We start from the raw sequence: 17449 nt of genomic DNA on the forward strand, positions 1-17449 counted from the left end.
CAGGCGGCGCTTCTGGCAGGGGAAGCGGACGACGCTTCGCCTTCGCTGTAATAACCGCGCCAAAAAAGGTACGCCACGTCGTTCGATTTCGTATCCTTTTCCTTTTTTCCTCTTTCTCTATCTCTTACAACAGGGACCGGGAAAGGGGGATACCCCGAAAAGGATCCTTCCTTGTGAAGGAACCGGGCTCCGAGCCCCCCTACTGATCAGAGGTTTGAAGGCTGGCCCTCCGAAGGGTTCAACAGTCGCCTCAGATCGCGTGGGCCCGACACCCACTACTGGTCAGGGGTTCGAAGGCCGGCCCCCCGAAGGGCTCCATGGCCGCCTCAGGCTACTCGGGCTCCGCGCCCATTACTGATCAGAGGTTCGAAGGCTGGCCCCCGAAGGGTTCACAGTCGCCTCAGACGCCGAGCGAGGGATGACCAGGGGTACGTTCGATACATAACCGAGGCTCGGGCTACGCTCCCGAGGTACCCTAGGACATTTCCGAGACCAGTGGGAGCGATCTTGTAACGGAATCCCATCGGAGGGAGGCATCGAGCCCTCGGACCCCGTCGCCAGGGGACCAGGTCCGGCAGATCACCCGCAGGTACTTTTGGGCGTGCCTCTGGGCCCCTAGCCGACCCCCAACGAACGGGGCACGGACGTCCACTCGGATTACCCGCTTGCAGCTCACCGGAGACACCATGTTCGGTGCCCATCGAGGGTAACATGGCGCACTCCCCCCTCCTCCTTGCGGAAAGGCGACGTAGGGGCGTATGCAAAAAGTCGAGTCTGTCCCTGATCGTCCTCTCGCCCTGTGCGGAGGCTCGGGGGCTGCTCTCGCAAACCCGGCTCCGGCCGAACCGTTGACAGCGTCAACATACCAGCCCGAGAACTTGGGCCCCGACCGTGCACCCGGGCTACGGCCAGTTCCCATGAGGGAATGACCAGACCAGCCGAAGCGCTACGCAAGGCATTAAGACCTCGAAGGAGTGAAACCACTCCTCCGAGGCCTCGGGGGCTACACCCGGCGGGTGCGCTCGCGCGCACCCACCGGAATGAAATGCAACCGAGGAAGGCTGGTCCCCTTGCAAAAAAGCGCGACGAAAGCCTCCAAGCGAGTGCTAACACTCCCTTCGAGGCTCGGGGGCTACTGTCGGGGACCATAATTAGGGGTACCCTCAAGAAGCCTAATTCTCAGCTGGTAACCCCCATCAGCATAAAGCTGCAGAGGCCTGATGGGTGCGATTAAGTCAGGGATCAGTCCATACGAGTGACTCGATCACGCTTCACCCGAGCCTAGCCTCGGACTCGGGCAGCCGACCTCGAGGGACTTCCGTCTCGCCCGAGGCCCCCCTTTTAACGGCGGACACATCTCCGGCTCGCCCGAGGCCTTGGCTTCGCTAAGAAGCAACCCTGACTAAATCGCCGCACCGACTGACCAAGTTGCAGGGGCATTTAACGCAAAGGTGGCCTGACACCTCTATCCTGACGCACGCCCCCCGGCAGAGCCGAAGTGACCGCCGTCACTCCGCTGCTCCACTGACCGGTCTGACAGAAGGACAACGCCGCCTGCGCCACTCCGACTGCGGTGCCACTCGACAGAGTGAGTCTGACAGGCAGTCAGGCCTCGCCAGGGGCGCCATAGGGAACTCCGCTCCGCCCGACCCCAGGGCTCGGACTCGGGCTCGGACCCGGAAGACGGCGAACTCCGCTCCGCCCGACCCCAGGGCTCGGACTCGGGCTAAGACCCGGAAGACGGCGAACTCCGCTCCGCCCGACCCCAGGGCTCGGACTCGGGCTAAGACCCAGAAGACGGCGAACTCCGCTCCGCCCGACCCCAGGGCTCGGACTCGGGCTAAGACCCGGAAGACGGCGAACTCCGCTCCGCCCGACCCCAGGGCTCGGACTCGGGCTAAGACCCGGAAGACGGCGAACTCCGCTCCGCCCGACCCTAGGGCTCGGACTCGGGCTCGGACCCGGAAGACGGCGAACTCCGCTCCGCCCGACCCCAGGGCTCGGACTCGGGCTAAGACCCGGAAGACGGCGAACTCCGCTCCGCCCGACCCCAGGGCTCGGACTCGGGCTCGGCCCCGGAAGACGACGAACTCCGCCTCACCCGACCCCAGGGCTCGGACTCCACCCTAGCCTCTGCCGAACGACTTCCGCCTCGCCCGACCCAGGGGCTCGGGCTCGGCCTCGGCAACGGAAGACAGATTCGACCCCAGCTTTGGAGGAGCCCCCACGTCGCCCGGCCTCGGGCGCGGGCCCGCCACGTCAACAGGGAGCGCCATCACCACTCTACCCCGAGCCGACTCGGGCCGCAGAGAACAAGACCGGTGTCCCTTCTGGCCAGCTCCGCCAGATAGGCAATGATAGCGCCTCCCAAGCTCTATGACGGCGGCGGCTCTCAGCTCTCTTACGGAAGCAGGTGGACGTCAGCAAGGACTCGACCGCTCCGACAGCTGTCCTTCCGCCAAGCTCCGTTGCTCCTCCGACAGCCACGACATCACACCAGCAGGGTGCCAAGATCTCTCCGGCTGCCACATTGGCATGTACTTAGGGCGCTAGCTCTCCCTCCGCTAGACACGTAGCACTCTGCTACACCCCCCATTGTACACCTGGATCCTCTCCTTACGACTATAAAAGGAAGGACTAGGGCCTTCTTAGAGAAGGTTGGCCGCGCGGGACCGAGGACGGGACAGGCGCTCTCTTGGGGCCGCTCGCTTCCCTCACCCGCGTGGACGCTTGTAACCCCCCTACTGCAAGCGCACCCGACCTGGGCGCGGGACGAACACGAAGGCCGCGGGACTTCCACCTCTCTCACGCCCGTCTCCGGCCACCTCGCCTCTCCCCCCTTCGCGCTCGCCCACGCGCTCGACCCATCTGGGCTGGGGCACGCAGCACACTCACTCGTCGGCTTAGGGACCCCCCGGTCTCGAAACGCCGACACCCACCGGAACAAAATGCAACCGAGAAAGGCCGATCCCCTTGCAAAAAAGTGCGACAAAAACTTCCAAGCGAGTATTAACACTCCCTTCGAGGCTCGGGGGCTACTGTCGGGGACCATAATTAGGGGTACCCCCAAGACTCCTAATCTCAGCTGGTAACCCCCATCAGCACAAAGCTGCAAAGGCCTGATGGGTGCGATTAAGTCAAGGCTCGGTCCACTCAAGGGACACGATCTCGCCTCGCCCGAGCCCAGCCTCGGGCAACTGCAGCCGACCCTGGAGGATTTACGTCTCGCCCGAGGACCCCCTCCAGCAACGGACACACCTTCGGTTCGCCCGAGGCCCAGTCTTCGCCAAGAAGCAACCTTGGCCAAGTCGCCACGCCGACCGACCGTATCGCAGGAGCATTTAATGCAAAGGTGGCCTGACACCTTATCCTGACGCGCGCCCTTCAGTCGACAGAGCCGAAGTGACCGCAGTCACTTCGTCGCTCCACTGACCGGCCTGAGAAGAGGACAGTGTCGCCTGCGCCGCTCCGACTGCTGTGCCACTCGACAGAGTGAGGCTGACAGCAGCCAAGTCCGGCCTCGGGTGCCATAGGAAACTCCGCATCGCCCGACCCTAGGGCTCGGACTCAGGCTTAGCCCCGGAAGACGACAAACTCCGCATCGCCCGACCCCAGGGCTCAGACTCGGGCTCAGCCCCGGAAGACGACGAACTCCGCATCGCCCGACCCCAGGGCTCGGACTCGGGCTGGGCCCCCGAAGACGACGAACTCTGCCTCGCTCGACCCCAGGGCTCGGACTCAGCCCTGGCCTCAGCCGACGGTCTTCGCCTCGCCCGACCCAGGGGCTCAGACTCGACCTCGGCCTCGGAAGACAGACTCGACCTTGACCTCGGAGGAGCCTCCACCTCGCCCAACCCAGGGCTCGGACCGACCACGTCACAGGAGGCGCCATCATTACCCTACCCCAAGCCAACTCAGGCTACGGGGAACAAGACCAGCGTCCCATCTGGCTCGCACCGGTAAACATGTAATGATGGTGCCCCGCATGCTCCATGACGACGGCGGCTCTCAGCCCCTTACGGAAGCAAGGAGATGTCAACAAGGACTCGACAGCCCCGACAGCTGTCCTTCCGCCAGGCTCTAGTGCTCCTCCGACGGCCACGACACCACACGAACTGGGTGCCAAAACCTCTTCGGCTGCCACGACGGCATGTACTTAGGGCACTAGCTCTTCTCTACTAGACACGTTAGCACACTGCTACATCTCCCAATTGTACACCTGGACCCCCTCCTTACGCCTATAAAAGGAAGGTCCAGGGCCCTCTTAGAGAGGGTTGGCCGCGCGGGGAAGGACGGGACGACGCACGCGTAGGCCTCTCGCTCCCTCCCGCGCGGACGCTTGTAACCCCCTACTGCAAGCGCACCCGACCTGGGCGCGGGACAAACACGAAGGCCGCGGGTTTCCCCTTTTGTGCCTGTCTCCCTCCGGCTTTCTCCCCCCTTCGCGCTCCGTCTCGCGCCAACCCATCTGGGCTGGGGCACGCGACGACAATTTACTCGTCGGTCCAGGGACCCCCCGGGGTCGAAACGCCGACATCACTCCACCTAGAATAATCTTCACCGTCAAATGTCGGTGGTTTGCCTAATGGGACCGAAAGTAATGGATTATGTCTAGGAATGCGAGGGTAGCGTAGGGGAATCTTACTATACTTCTTGCGCTCTTGGCGCTTAGAAGTGATGGACGCGACGTTGGATCCTGATGTAGAGGGCGATGAAGAGTCGGTCTCGTAGTAGACCACTTTCTTCATTTTCTTCTTCTTCTCGCCACTCTTGTGCGTCCTAATGCGTGAAGGGGATCCCTCCTTATTTTTGTTGCCGGGCTCCCTTGATGGAGCCTTCCCGTGGCTTGTGGTGGGCTTCTCACCGGTCACCATCTCCTTCTTGGCGTGATCTCCCGACATCACTTCGAGCGGTTAGGCTCTAATGAAGCACCGAGCTTTAATACCAATTGAAACTCGCCTAGAAGGGGGGTGAATAGGCAAATCTGAAATTTATAAACTTAAGCACACACTACAATCCAGGGTTAGCGTTAGAAATATAAACGAGTCCGAAAGAGAGGGAAAACAAATCAACAAAGAAATAAAGTGGATGAACACGGTGATTTGTTTTACCGAGGTTCGGTTCTTGCAAACCTACTCCCCGTTGAGGTGGTCACAAAGACCGGGTCTCAAACGGTCACTTAGACCAAATGAGCCTTTCTCTTCAATCAAATGGGACACTAAGTCAACTACAAGGACCACCACAACTTGGTGTCTCTTGTTTTGATTACAAGTGAGTTGAACACAAGAATAGAAGGAAGAAGAAAAGCAATCCAAGCGCAAGAGCTCAAATGAACACAAATGTCTCTCTCTCTAGTCACTAATTTGGTTGGAGTGATTCCGGACTTGGGAGAGGATTTGATCTCTTTGTTTGTGTCTTGTATTGAATGTTATAGCTCTTGTATGAGGTTTGAAGGCTGAAAACTTGGATGCAATGAATGGTGGGTGGTTGGGGGTATTTATAGCCCCAACCACCAAAAGAGCCGTTAGTGGAGGCTGCTGTCGCATGGCGCATCGGACAGTCCGGACTTCCGGTGCGCCACCGGACACTGTCCGGTGCGCCAGCCACGTCACCCGGCCGTTGGGTTCTGACAGTTGGAGCTTCTGACAGCTGGGCCACCGGACAGTCCGGTGGTGCACCAGATAGTCACTGTTCACTGTCCGGTGCGCCTTCTAGCGCTGCTCTGACTTCTGCGCGCACTGTAGCGCATTTATTGTTCTTGCAGACGACCGTTGGCGCTGTGTAGCCGTTACTCCGCTGGCGCACCGGACAGTCCGATGCTACACCGGACAGTCCGGTGAATTATAGCGGAACGGCTCCCAGAATTCCCGAAGGTGGCAAGTTCAGAGTTGGGTTCCCTGGTGCACCGGACACTGTCCGGTGGCACACCGGACAGTCCGGTGCGCCAGACCAGGGCACACTTCGGTTGTCTTTTGCTCTTTTTATTTGAACCCTTTCTTGGCCTTTTTATTGGTTTGTTGTGAACCTTTGGCACCTGTAGAACTCATAATCTAGAGCAAACCAGTTAGTCCAATTATTTGTGTTGGGCAATTCAACCACCAAAATCAATTAGGAAAAGGTGTAAGCCTATTTCCCTTTCACATATGTCGACTACTTCCACGCTATGGGCCTTGGTTGTCCAATATCTCAGACCTGGACTCCTCATCGCCAAGATAACCTAAGCGTGGCAGACACCACAGTATCCTCCTCGGCGGCACGCACGAAGAAAGGGCAGTAGCAAGACCAACTCGCTCGGTACCCGCGTTGAAGAGCATCGGTCGGCTCGCGGCTGCGACCGTGAGCGGGGCAGTAGGTTGGGGAGGAAGAATAGGACGAAGGCCAGGAAGACGAATGAGACGTCCGACGATGGCGAAAACTATGGTGCGCGCATACTGTGAAACGTCCTCGTGGACGTGCAATAGCCATTGCGTGGGTCGGTGTCGGGGCTGGTGTTGGACAAATGCGGGGAGGAGGCGCCTGCTCCAACGCTCTGTGCCGCGAATGTGGTGGCGCGGAGGCGCAGGCATGAGGGGAGAGAGAAAAGAAGCAAGATGACGAACGAGGTAGCGACAACTGAGACAAGGACCGTCATTATCATGCCGTGTATGACGGGCCGGCCTGAGGCACGACCCATTTAATAGTGCCTGGGCTAGCCCGACATGAGCGTCGTGCCGTGCTTGGGCTGTAGCCTCTGCCCATAGTGCTGGCCCGGCCTAACACAATTATATATTTTTTTATTTTACATAAAAACGTATATGCACAATTTATATTTAATATTAAAAACACATGATCATGATGTTCTACTGGTTATACGACTTCACCTAGTGTCTCCCGCCTTTCTTCCATCAGGACGTGGGTTCAAACCCACCTCCTACACCGCTGATTTAACCAAATAGTCCGATGGGCTAACGGGCCAGGCTGACACAGTCAGCAGGCCGGCATGCCGTGTCTGGGCCAGAGCTGTGGCCATGGGCGTCAGGCCCGGCATGTGTTTTGGGACGTGGAGGTTGCTTGCGCGGATCGAACGGGCGTGCAACAGGTTAATTTGAAATAGATGTGAGAGATTATTTGTGAAAAGATGATGCGGGACGACCGTTGAAACTGATGCTTTAATATAGTACTAGTATGTTATCCGTGCGTTGCGACGGCTCACAACAATACCCATATAAACTATCCACCAAAAAGATCTCAAGATTTTTTTATTGATTGTCTCCGCTCTTCGTATAATATTTTTTTATGAACGCACGAGTACCATAGGCAGCAAATAAGAGACCCCCATCCCTCGCCTCCCACATTTTCAAGGTTTCGTAGAGCAGGAGGGAAAGGAAAGAGGCGGACATACCTGTTTGTTGCCGAAGAAGGACACGACGAAGACCTGAGCATCTGGAGGCGACATAGGTAGTATACCAGTAGATATATAGGGAGAGAGAACGCAAGCGGAGAAAGAAGCACAACCAGAGCAACTCCAAACCGAGAGGCACCCGCACCAGGCGTCAATCCGAGAAGGGCGAGAGAATGTGAGTGTCTTCCCAGCCCTAGACCCGCTGAAGCGACACAACACCACCACCAACTTCGTAGCATATGCCAACTGCTGCCACGCTATGGGGCTTGGTTGTCTAATATCTCAGACCTGGACTCCTCTTCGCCAAGATAACCTAAGCGTGATAGGCGCCACCATGTCCTCCTCGACGACACGCATGGAGAAAGGCCAGGAGCATGACCGACTCGCCCCGTACCGCGTCGACGAGCGTCGGTTGGCTCGCGGCTGCGACCGTGGGTGGGGGCAGCAGGTAGGTGAGGAAGAACAGAGCGAAGGCCGGGAAGACGAGCGTGACGTCCGATGACGGCGAAAACGATGGTGCGCGCATGATATGAAACGTCCTCGTGGACGTGCAATAGCCATTGCGCGAGTCGGTGTCGAGGCTGGTGTCGAACGATTACAGGGAGGAGGCGCATGCTCCTATGCCCTCTGTCGAGAATGGGGCGTAGAGATGGAGGCATGAGTGGAGAGAGAAAAGAAGTAGAATGGCGAATGAGGTAGTAGCAACTTAGGCGAGGACCATCATTATCGTGTGGAGGTATAGATGATCAAATGGGTCGTGTCTAGCAAACCGGCCCGAGGCACGACCCATTTAATAGTGCCTGGGCCAACCCGGCACGAGCGTCGTGCGGTGCTTGGGCCGTAGCCTCGGCCCATAGTGCTGGTCCGACCCGACACGATTATTTTTTATTTTATAAAAAATCATATATACATATATAAAATTTATATTCAATATTATAAACACCTGATCATGATGACTTATTAGTTAGACAACTTTGCCTAGTGTCTCCCACCCTTCTTCTGTCAGGATATGGGTTAAAACCTCACCTCCTGCACCTTTTATTGAGTTGATTTAAAAGAAATATGAGTACTTTTTTGTAAAAAGATGACGTATGACGACCGTTGAAACTGGTGCTTTAAGTATAGTATAGAAATAGATTAGAAAGCAAAGAAAACGAAAAAAACATGAGAATAAGATCATAAAAAAGAGAAACGGGAAACATAGCGAAGTTAAAAATATATTATCAAACCATACCGAGAGTTATATATACCAATATCAGACATATTCTGAAGATTTTTTTAGGACACACGGGGAGTTAAAAACATTTATCAAGAGAATATATTTTGAAGAGTTAAAAAACATGAGAATACATTTTGAAGAGTTACGTATACCAATATCAAACAATACCGAGAGTTAAAAAACATGTGTAAGGTTCTCTATTCACAACTATAATCTTAGGCAACTTCTATCAAGAGGTTGAGCCTTATTTTCATCGATATGGAGCTATCGAGAATTAACGGACGAAAAATAGCCAACTTTTGTCGGCAGTAGAAGAACATTAGCAGCTTATTTTTTGTCGGCTTACACATTTAAGGCCCTGTTCGTTTGTGTCAGATTGTATCCGGAATCGTTCCATCTAAACAAAGTTTATATAAATTAGAGAAGCAATCCGGTTAGTAATCGTTTCAAATCACCAATCCGGCAGAAACGAACAAGGCCTAAGTCAACATAAATTAGACTCCTATTTTTTTGTCCGCTATGGCTGGCTGATGTAAATTAACCTAGTTAATTTCCCACGAGTGATTTTCAATCTTGTTCTAAGATTCATACCTTCATCAACGATCCTCACCTGTACTTGAGGCCAACATTACATAAAGATAAATCATAAATTCACACCGTTTATACATATATTACGCCCTTACATTTATATGTAAAAATAGTTTCTAAACCCACTAAAGAGTGATCGATACAACACAATTTATGGCATGACATGAGTCCAGACAAAATCCGGTTGCACGCCTAACAATGATGCAATTAAGAACAACATAGTTATGCCATAGAAATCTCATCCACGCTCATGCCTCGTCATAAATCCCACACTTTGTCGACCACTCCAAGGCTATGTACAAATGGATAATTCTAGATCAACACATCTCACATACGTCGCATGGGACACATACATAATTTAGATAAATAAATGTAATTAAAAATAATAACATATGTAAATAAATAGATAGCTAAACAATTCTAAATAAACATCGTTTAAAGCAACATAAAAGCATTACGTGAAGCAATATAATATAACAACATGATAAATTCAATGAGCATATTACATATTCTAAAGTCTAAACGTACACCAATTAGATGCATATAATCACAGTACTCAAGCAAGTAACCATTAGTTCAATCACTATTTTAAAAACACATTGCTTGAATCGTTCTAAATATGTAATCACCATTTTAATCATTGTTTCAAACATTGTTTGAATCATTAGTTTAATCATTATTTGAAACAAGGAATCACACATTACACATATCAACATACACAGCATTGCAGACATTGCGCATTAATCTGAGAATAAAATTTAAAAATAAAATGGGTTAATTCACTTGGAATGATGCTAAGTCTTTTATTTGGTGACTGGCTGGATAGTTTTAATAAAGAACATCGAAGGCTGGTCATGTTAGGATGTGGGTTTAGTCCTAAACCCTAAATTAGAATGGTGCCTGCTTTAATAATAAATTGATCTATGACCTTTCTGATGTTGTTTTCCTTTGTCGTCATTGGTTGGAATCTACACTTGTTTGCTGCACTTGTGTACTGAAAGAGGACGCCTAGGGAGTCCTTTAATAGTCCCAAAAGGTCCTATAGTCATGGCTCTTCTCTTCTCAAAGATGTTGCAATATGCACTTTCTCGGGGGCATCGGACCGGTCTGGTGCGCCACTGGACCAGGTCCCTTAGCCCCCAGTCTAGGATCTGATTTCTACTTTCCATCTACTGACGGGCATCAGGTTGGTTCGGTGCGCTATCGGACCGGGTGCCACGTCAACTATCCGTTGCAGCGCCCGCGCCCGTTGGAAGTAGCCGTTAGAGGGCAGTCCGGCGCACCACCGGACCATGAACAATGAAGGTCCAGTTATTTATAAAAATAATTTTTGAGATCGACCTGTTCATCCATACTAGTGGGCCGATGCACATGGGCCCGATCTGGTGCACTAGGCCGTTGAAGCCTTCAGCTGGGCCCTCTGCTCAGTCGGTCTGGTGCGCCACTCGATCACTCCTGTTCATGGTCTGGTGCGCCCAGATAGGCTACAGTGAGGGCTTTTTTCTCCAATATTTCTGATTTTGACTTCAATTTTTTGGGGTACTTTCGTGTGACTTAGACACACATGGTTAGAAATCATGACTTCACGGGTTCAAACCTTCGGAGTAGGCCTTTGCCTATGAGGATCTACTATTGATGGTTTCACTACACGTAACACGTCCACTAATAATTTAGAACTAACTAAGAAGCATTTGTTATCAACATAGGCTTGTAGAATTGACTTTGCGCAAGATGAACCCAAAGTCCAGCCTATGAATTTCAAGTGCATGAACTTTTATCCATGAACTCCTACAATGAAGGAAAGATGCACAAACCTTCACCTACAAAGACTACGTCTGCAAAACCTCACCCACAAAAATTGCATACAAAGACAAATATCCTTTGAAGCTTTATTAAAAAGAACCACCTTAAGATCTCAAGTGAATAAGTCATAAAATCTTCGTGATCACTCAAACATGGTCACAAAGATTAGTCATTCTCAAAAGTTGGTCAATAGAGATAGATAAAGGAGACGAGGAATGACCACATTACCCTTAAGTAAACAAACTATCTCTACTACACCATATGTTGATACCGAGAGCGTCCACCGGGCGTCACCACGCCTCCGCCCTCGCCCTCCCCGCCCCCGGCAATCTCGCAGCGTAGTGCCATCCTAGCTCGGCAATCTTGCATCGGCGCCCGCCCCATCCCTGCAGAGGTCGCGTCCGCGGCCCACATGCTCCGCCCTCGCCCTCCCCCGGTAATCTCGCATCGGCACGCCGCTCGCCATCCCCGCTCGACAATCTCGCATGGGCACGCCGCTCCAATAGCCCTCGTGTCCACCCTCTCCTGTAATGGTGCACCAACGCGAGGCCCACCTATACGATGGGGCGAGGACCATGCGTATTCGACCACGTCGTTCATGGAAGTGCGTCCGCGGCCCACATCCTCCGCCCTAGCCCTCCACCGCCGCCATTCTTGCTTCGACGCGCCGCTTGCCATCCCCGCACACCATCATCATGTCCGCACCGATCCATGGTTGTCGGTCCCCTTTCATGGAAGGCGAGATCTACCGAAGCGGGTTCCAAGCCATCCTCTCGGACCGAACGGATCAACTCCCACAAGGCCCAACATCGTTCCCGAGTTGGAGCTTCTTCGTTGCCGGAGACAACCCAAGAAAAGTGATGTCGCCGTTCCATTTTGCCAGATTCATGCTTCTCCGCAAGTCCCCTCAACTCTGAAGGCATGCTCGTTTCCTTGTATCGTGTTTCTATTTCATCCTTGAACTCATGGAATCCATCGATGGTGTGGAATCTAGTTTAAAATTGGAAGTCAATACTCCTCAGGCAAAAATAGGTACGCTGCTTAGGCTATGCATTTCATTTAACAAGCAAAACAATGGGGTTGAGACTGTTGTTTTTTCATTTTCTTCAACTGTACAAACTTTCAAGAGGAAGGGATCTGATCTAGATCCTCGAAGTTATATATCTGGAAAACAAGCTCTTCAGATATCGAACCTCCTTAATATAAATGTTGTTAATCAGCTTCCAACATTTGTTTCATTTGAGTGGTGTTTACTGCCTAGCTCTCCATCCAACACTTGATATCTTACTGACTGGTGGTCGAGATTCAATTTGCAGGGTATGATCTCTCTTGCAATCACACCTTATGAAAAAATCATTGTATTTAATGGTCACTTGGTTTTGCTTGGGTTATATATACATGTGTGGGACATCAGAACAAAAGTACGTGTTTCTGCTTTAACAAGACATGACAACATTGTATGTTCAGTGTTTGCTTGGCCTATGGTAAGAATGCATTTTAACCTGCCAAGTTCACGATTCACCATAATATTTTCGGCCAAATGGTACACAATATTTCATGATGTAGTTTTATTTGGAGTCACTCCCTCAGTTAACGAATGGATTATTTGAAGCAGTGTCTCTGTTCTGTGGATACTTTGCTTGTTTGAAAATACCTGCAATCGATTGTTTTACTAAAGTTTAGAGTGTAATAATAAGGCAAATGAGCAACCTTGATAGAATTCATATGCCATCAGCAGTTTTACCATTTAAGCTACACTATTTTAAAATATATTTTTGCTATGGTAAGTACTCTTATGTGTCCTGCCTTACTGTTCATCCATTCTCAAGTATACTCTTTGATCTTTCGATATGTGTGCAGACCCAAAACATCTACAATTTAGTTTTTGATAAGTCCTCCAATATTTGGTTAGTTGCTTCATGCTTTCTCTTTTTCTCTCTTAATACTTAGCTCTATTTTGTTCATACTGGTATGTTTGATCTGTGCTATACTGCTATGTGCTATTTTATTTCAATCTAGGAGGTTACGAGAGAGTCTCATTCGATTTTCAGTGATTCAGTTTTCAGTGAAAATACGACTAAACTGAATTATCTATTCTCCTCCTTGTTTTGGTGTTTTTTTCTAGAATCTCTATTAGCAAGGATATCTTTTGAGATTATGTTTCTGCTAACCCCAGGTTTCTTTTCAGCACCACAATTTTTCTTATTAGTCTTCTTCACTATATTCTTTTTTAGCAATGCTAGATCATCCTTCGATATAGAGCTAATGAAGCACCTGGTTTAGTATTATTAAGTTTAGATGAGTGACCCATATTTTGAAACTGTTCTTGGAAAACTGCACCAATAGTCAGTCTCGTTAGGAGAAACATAGACCGAGTCTTCATAATCTTTGTTTTTCCTCTGCCTTATGTCAATTTTCCACCCATTATCTAAAAGCAAATGTTTTATCTTGTTCCTGAGATCCTGCTTATGTTTGTTGAGGGGTCCTCCTTTTGGCTTCTTCATTTCAAGCTTGTTGAGCACATGGCCAGATGTGGCTTGCAGATCAACCACCTTAGTGTTCTTCATTGAAATCCTATCGTCCCCAGTGTCTTCATCCACCTTGCAATCATTACTCTCCATCACAGCACCATTGTTCTTCGGTAGGAGCTTTAAAACACCTCTCTGTTGGTATCCTACCATTACCAGCCTCCCCATCCACCTCGGTTTGACTTGACAGAATCTTACCATCACCGATAGTACCCCTTTTCCCTTGCAACCATAAAACCTCCTATTGGCTAGAATCAGTTGCTTTGCCCTGATCATTCTCAGAAATATGCTACTGTTAAACTGAAACCTGCTACTACTAAGCAACTTGCTTAACTGATACCGCTAAGGCACTACTACTTGCTAATTAGAACCTGTTCAAACTTGTTAAACTACTATTTGCTAACTGAAGCCACTGCTAACTAAAAACTGCTATTGCTAAGCCACTGCTACATACTAACTGAGGCCAACCTTAGTTGTTTCTTCTCAGTTTTGCCTGACTCAATTTTCTAAATCTAACCTTTCATTATCTCAATTTCTCGTGAGGATATTACTTGATGTTGTGCAAATATACAACAGAGATTTATCAATATCGCTAAAAATAATAGATTAGTGTACGTTCGTCAAAAGAGTCTATATTGATTCTTTAGAAATAATTTGTGCGATATTGATAATGTTTGTTCGACATCAATTAAGTCTATTTAGGTTGGCATATTTATAATAATATTATGGCACATTTTGTCCAACGGATTTTATATATAGTAATATTGTTTGTCGTTCCTGTTGACACCTTTTTGGAGGCGCCAATTACTCAAGAGAACCAGCGGCGGTGCTCTCTGGTCAGGCGCGGACGGTCCGCGGCACGGGGCCGGACGGTCCGCGACCTGGTGCAGGAGCTCGGGTTTCCTACCTGACAGCCGGACGGTCCGCGCCCTAGGGCCGGACGGTCCGCGCGTGCGCAGGGGCGGCGGAAATCGCCGGCGGCGGCCTGGATCTCGCTCCCGGGAGGGACCCCGTCGGGGAGGAGAGATCCTAGGGGTTGTCTAGGCTCGGGCCGGCCGACCTAGACTCCTCCAATCGGCGTAGAGTCGAAGAGAGGCGGAGAATTTGGGGATTGAGAGGCTAAACCTAAACTAGACTAGAACTACTCCTAGGATAAAATGCGAATAAAAGTTGTATTGATTCGATTGTTGATGATTACAAATCGGCCGTAGACCTCTCTATTTATAGAGGAGGGGGGCTGGACCCTTTACACAACTGATTCCGAGCTAATCCCGCGAATATAGCTAACAACCGTAGCACAAAACTCGGAACCCTAATCTGTTCTGCGCACGCGCGGACCGTCCGGCCCACAGGCGCGGACCGTCCGGACCGCGGACCGTCCGGCCTCAGGGCCGGACAGTCCACCGCTCAATTCTGGTTCGAACATATGCCCCCCTGCCTTTTGGTGGAGCTGGGCGAACCAAAAGCAACTAACTCGATGTGATTACATCGGTTTCCTTAGGCATCTTGCCACATACTAGGATGGTACTGTTTGAGGAAACGCCCATTCAAAGCCTTAGGTAAATCCTTGCCTTGTAATGTTTGTAGTAAATAAGCGTTACCAGACATCACCTGTTTCAGTTTATAAGGACCCTCCCAGCTTGGCGACCATTTCCCGAACTTTCGGTCTTTATTCCTCAGAGGTAGAATGGTCTTCCACACCAAGTCTCCTACTTGGAATGATTTTGCTTTGACCTTCTTGTTGTAGGCCCTGGCTACCATGATCTTGTCCTTTTCTATTGCTCCCAAAGCTATCATCCTCTTGTTGGTCACCTCATCAATATTATCCATCATTGAATTATAATAATCAGTAGCAGTTAGATCATTTTGTCTGGCAAACCTGACAGCATTCAAACTTATTTCCACAGGTAACACTGCTTCCTGCCCATAGACAAGCTCAAAAGGAGATACTTTAGTAGCACTATGCTTAGATATTCTATGAGCCCATAAAGCTTCAGACAAAATCTTATGCCAATGTCTAGGATTATCAGATACCTTTTTCTTTATCAAATTAATCAACGTCCTATTACTAGACTCGGCCTGTCCATTGGCCTGAGCATAATATGGAGACGAATTAAGCAGCTTAATTCTGTATAATTCAGCAAATTCACGTACCTCCTTTGACATAAAAGAAGTACCTTGATCTGTAGTCAAGGTCTGGGGAATGCCGAATCTATGAATAATATGCTCAGTTATGAACTCAATTACCTCCTTGTGCGTCATGTTCTTTAGAGCAACGGCTTCAGTCCATTTGGTGAAATAGTCAGTGGCAACTAACACAAACCGATGCCCCTTTGATGATGAAGGATGAATTTCTCCAATAAAGTCTAATCCCCATCCTCTGAATGGCCAAGGCTTGATGATAGGATGTAATTCGGCTGCAGGGACCAACTGTAGGTCGCCGAATTTTTGACACACTTGGCACCCCTTGTAGTACTTGAAACAATCAGTTGTCATATTAGGCCAATAAAAACCAGACCTTCGCAACAACCACTTCATCTTTGGGGCTGATTGATGGGTACCACAAATTCCTTCATGTACTTCGGCCATGGCTAATATAGCATCATCTGGGCCCAAGCACTTAAGCAGGATATCATTAACCGTTCGGCGGTAAAGTTCATCATTCATCAAAACATACTTGAAAGATGTTCGCCGAATGTTCTTATCTGTCCTGGTATTGGGATTTTGCAAATAATTAAGTATAGGTATCCTCCAATCACTTGTATCGGCTTCATTGTCAGCCGAATCGATTAAGAGAACCTTTCTGGTAACCTCGGACGGTCCGGCGTCAACACGCGGACGGTCCGCGACCTGGGATTTTGGCTCTGCACTGGTTATCAGATTTTCAGTTTTGTGAAATTCCCTCTCTTTATCCGATAACCCGATGCATCTTGTGCCAAGTTGTTAGCTCTATGATTCTCAACTCTAGAGATATGCTGAATACTGAATTCATCAAAAGAATGGATTATGCTCCAACATTTCTCAAGATAACTATTTAGAGTACCATCAAGACATTGATATTCTTCTAACACTTGTTGGACAACCAGCTGAGAATCACCAAATACCTTCACATGTTTTACTCCCATACCATTTAACAGTTCTAAACCGAATAGGAGGGCCTCATATTCAGCTTGATTATTAGTGCAATACGTTTTCAATCGGCTAGAGAAGTCAAAGGAGACATTACTTGGTGAAACAAGCACAATGCCAATTCCTTGCCCTTCATTGCAAACCGATCCGTCAAAATATAAAGTCCAAGGAGTAATAGTGAGGTATGACATGTCTAGTTCATGAATATCATTAACCCGATGTTCTACAATGAAATCTGCTATGACTTGGCCCTTCATAGATTTCAATGGTTCATAGGCCAAGTCATATTCTACGAGTGCATAGGCCCACTTACCAATTCTACCACTCATAATTGGGTTATGCAACATGTATTTGATCACATCGGCTTGACCAGAAACAGTGCAATGACTAGACAATAAATAGCATCTACATTTGGTGCATGCAAAAAACAAGCATAAGCATAACTTTTCAATAAAAGTGTACCTTGTTTCAGCATCCACCAACCTTCGGCTTAGATATGTCACCACATGCTCCTTCCCCTCGGTTTCTTGTGTCAGAACAGCCCCAATGACCTTATCCTCAGCTGCAATGTATAATCGGAATGGTACTCCTGCTCGTGGTGCTTTTAATACGGGAGCCGAAGATAAGTATTTTTTGATGAGATCAAATGCTTCTTGTTGTTCTGCCCCCCCAAGCGAATTCGGCATCATTCTTAAGCCGAAGAATAGGGGTGAACGCATCAATCTTCCCGGCTAGGTTAGAAATAAACCTTCGTAAATAATTCACCTTGCCGAGAAACCTTTGTACCTCGACCTTACAGGT

The sequence above is a fragment of the Zea mays genome, chromosome 10, assembly GCF_902167145.1.
Source record: "Zea mays cultivar B73 chromosome 10, Zm-B73-REFERENCE-NAM-5.0, whole genome shotgun sequence".
In the NCBI taxonomy this organism is placed as follows: domain Eukaryota; kingdom Viridiplantae; phylum Streptophyta; class Magnoliopsida; order Poales; family Poaceae; genus Zea; species Zea mays.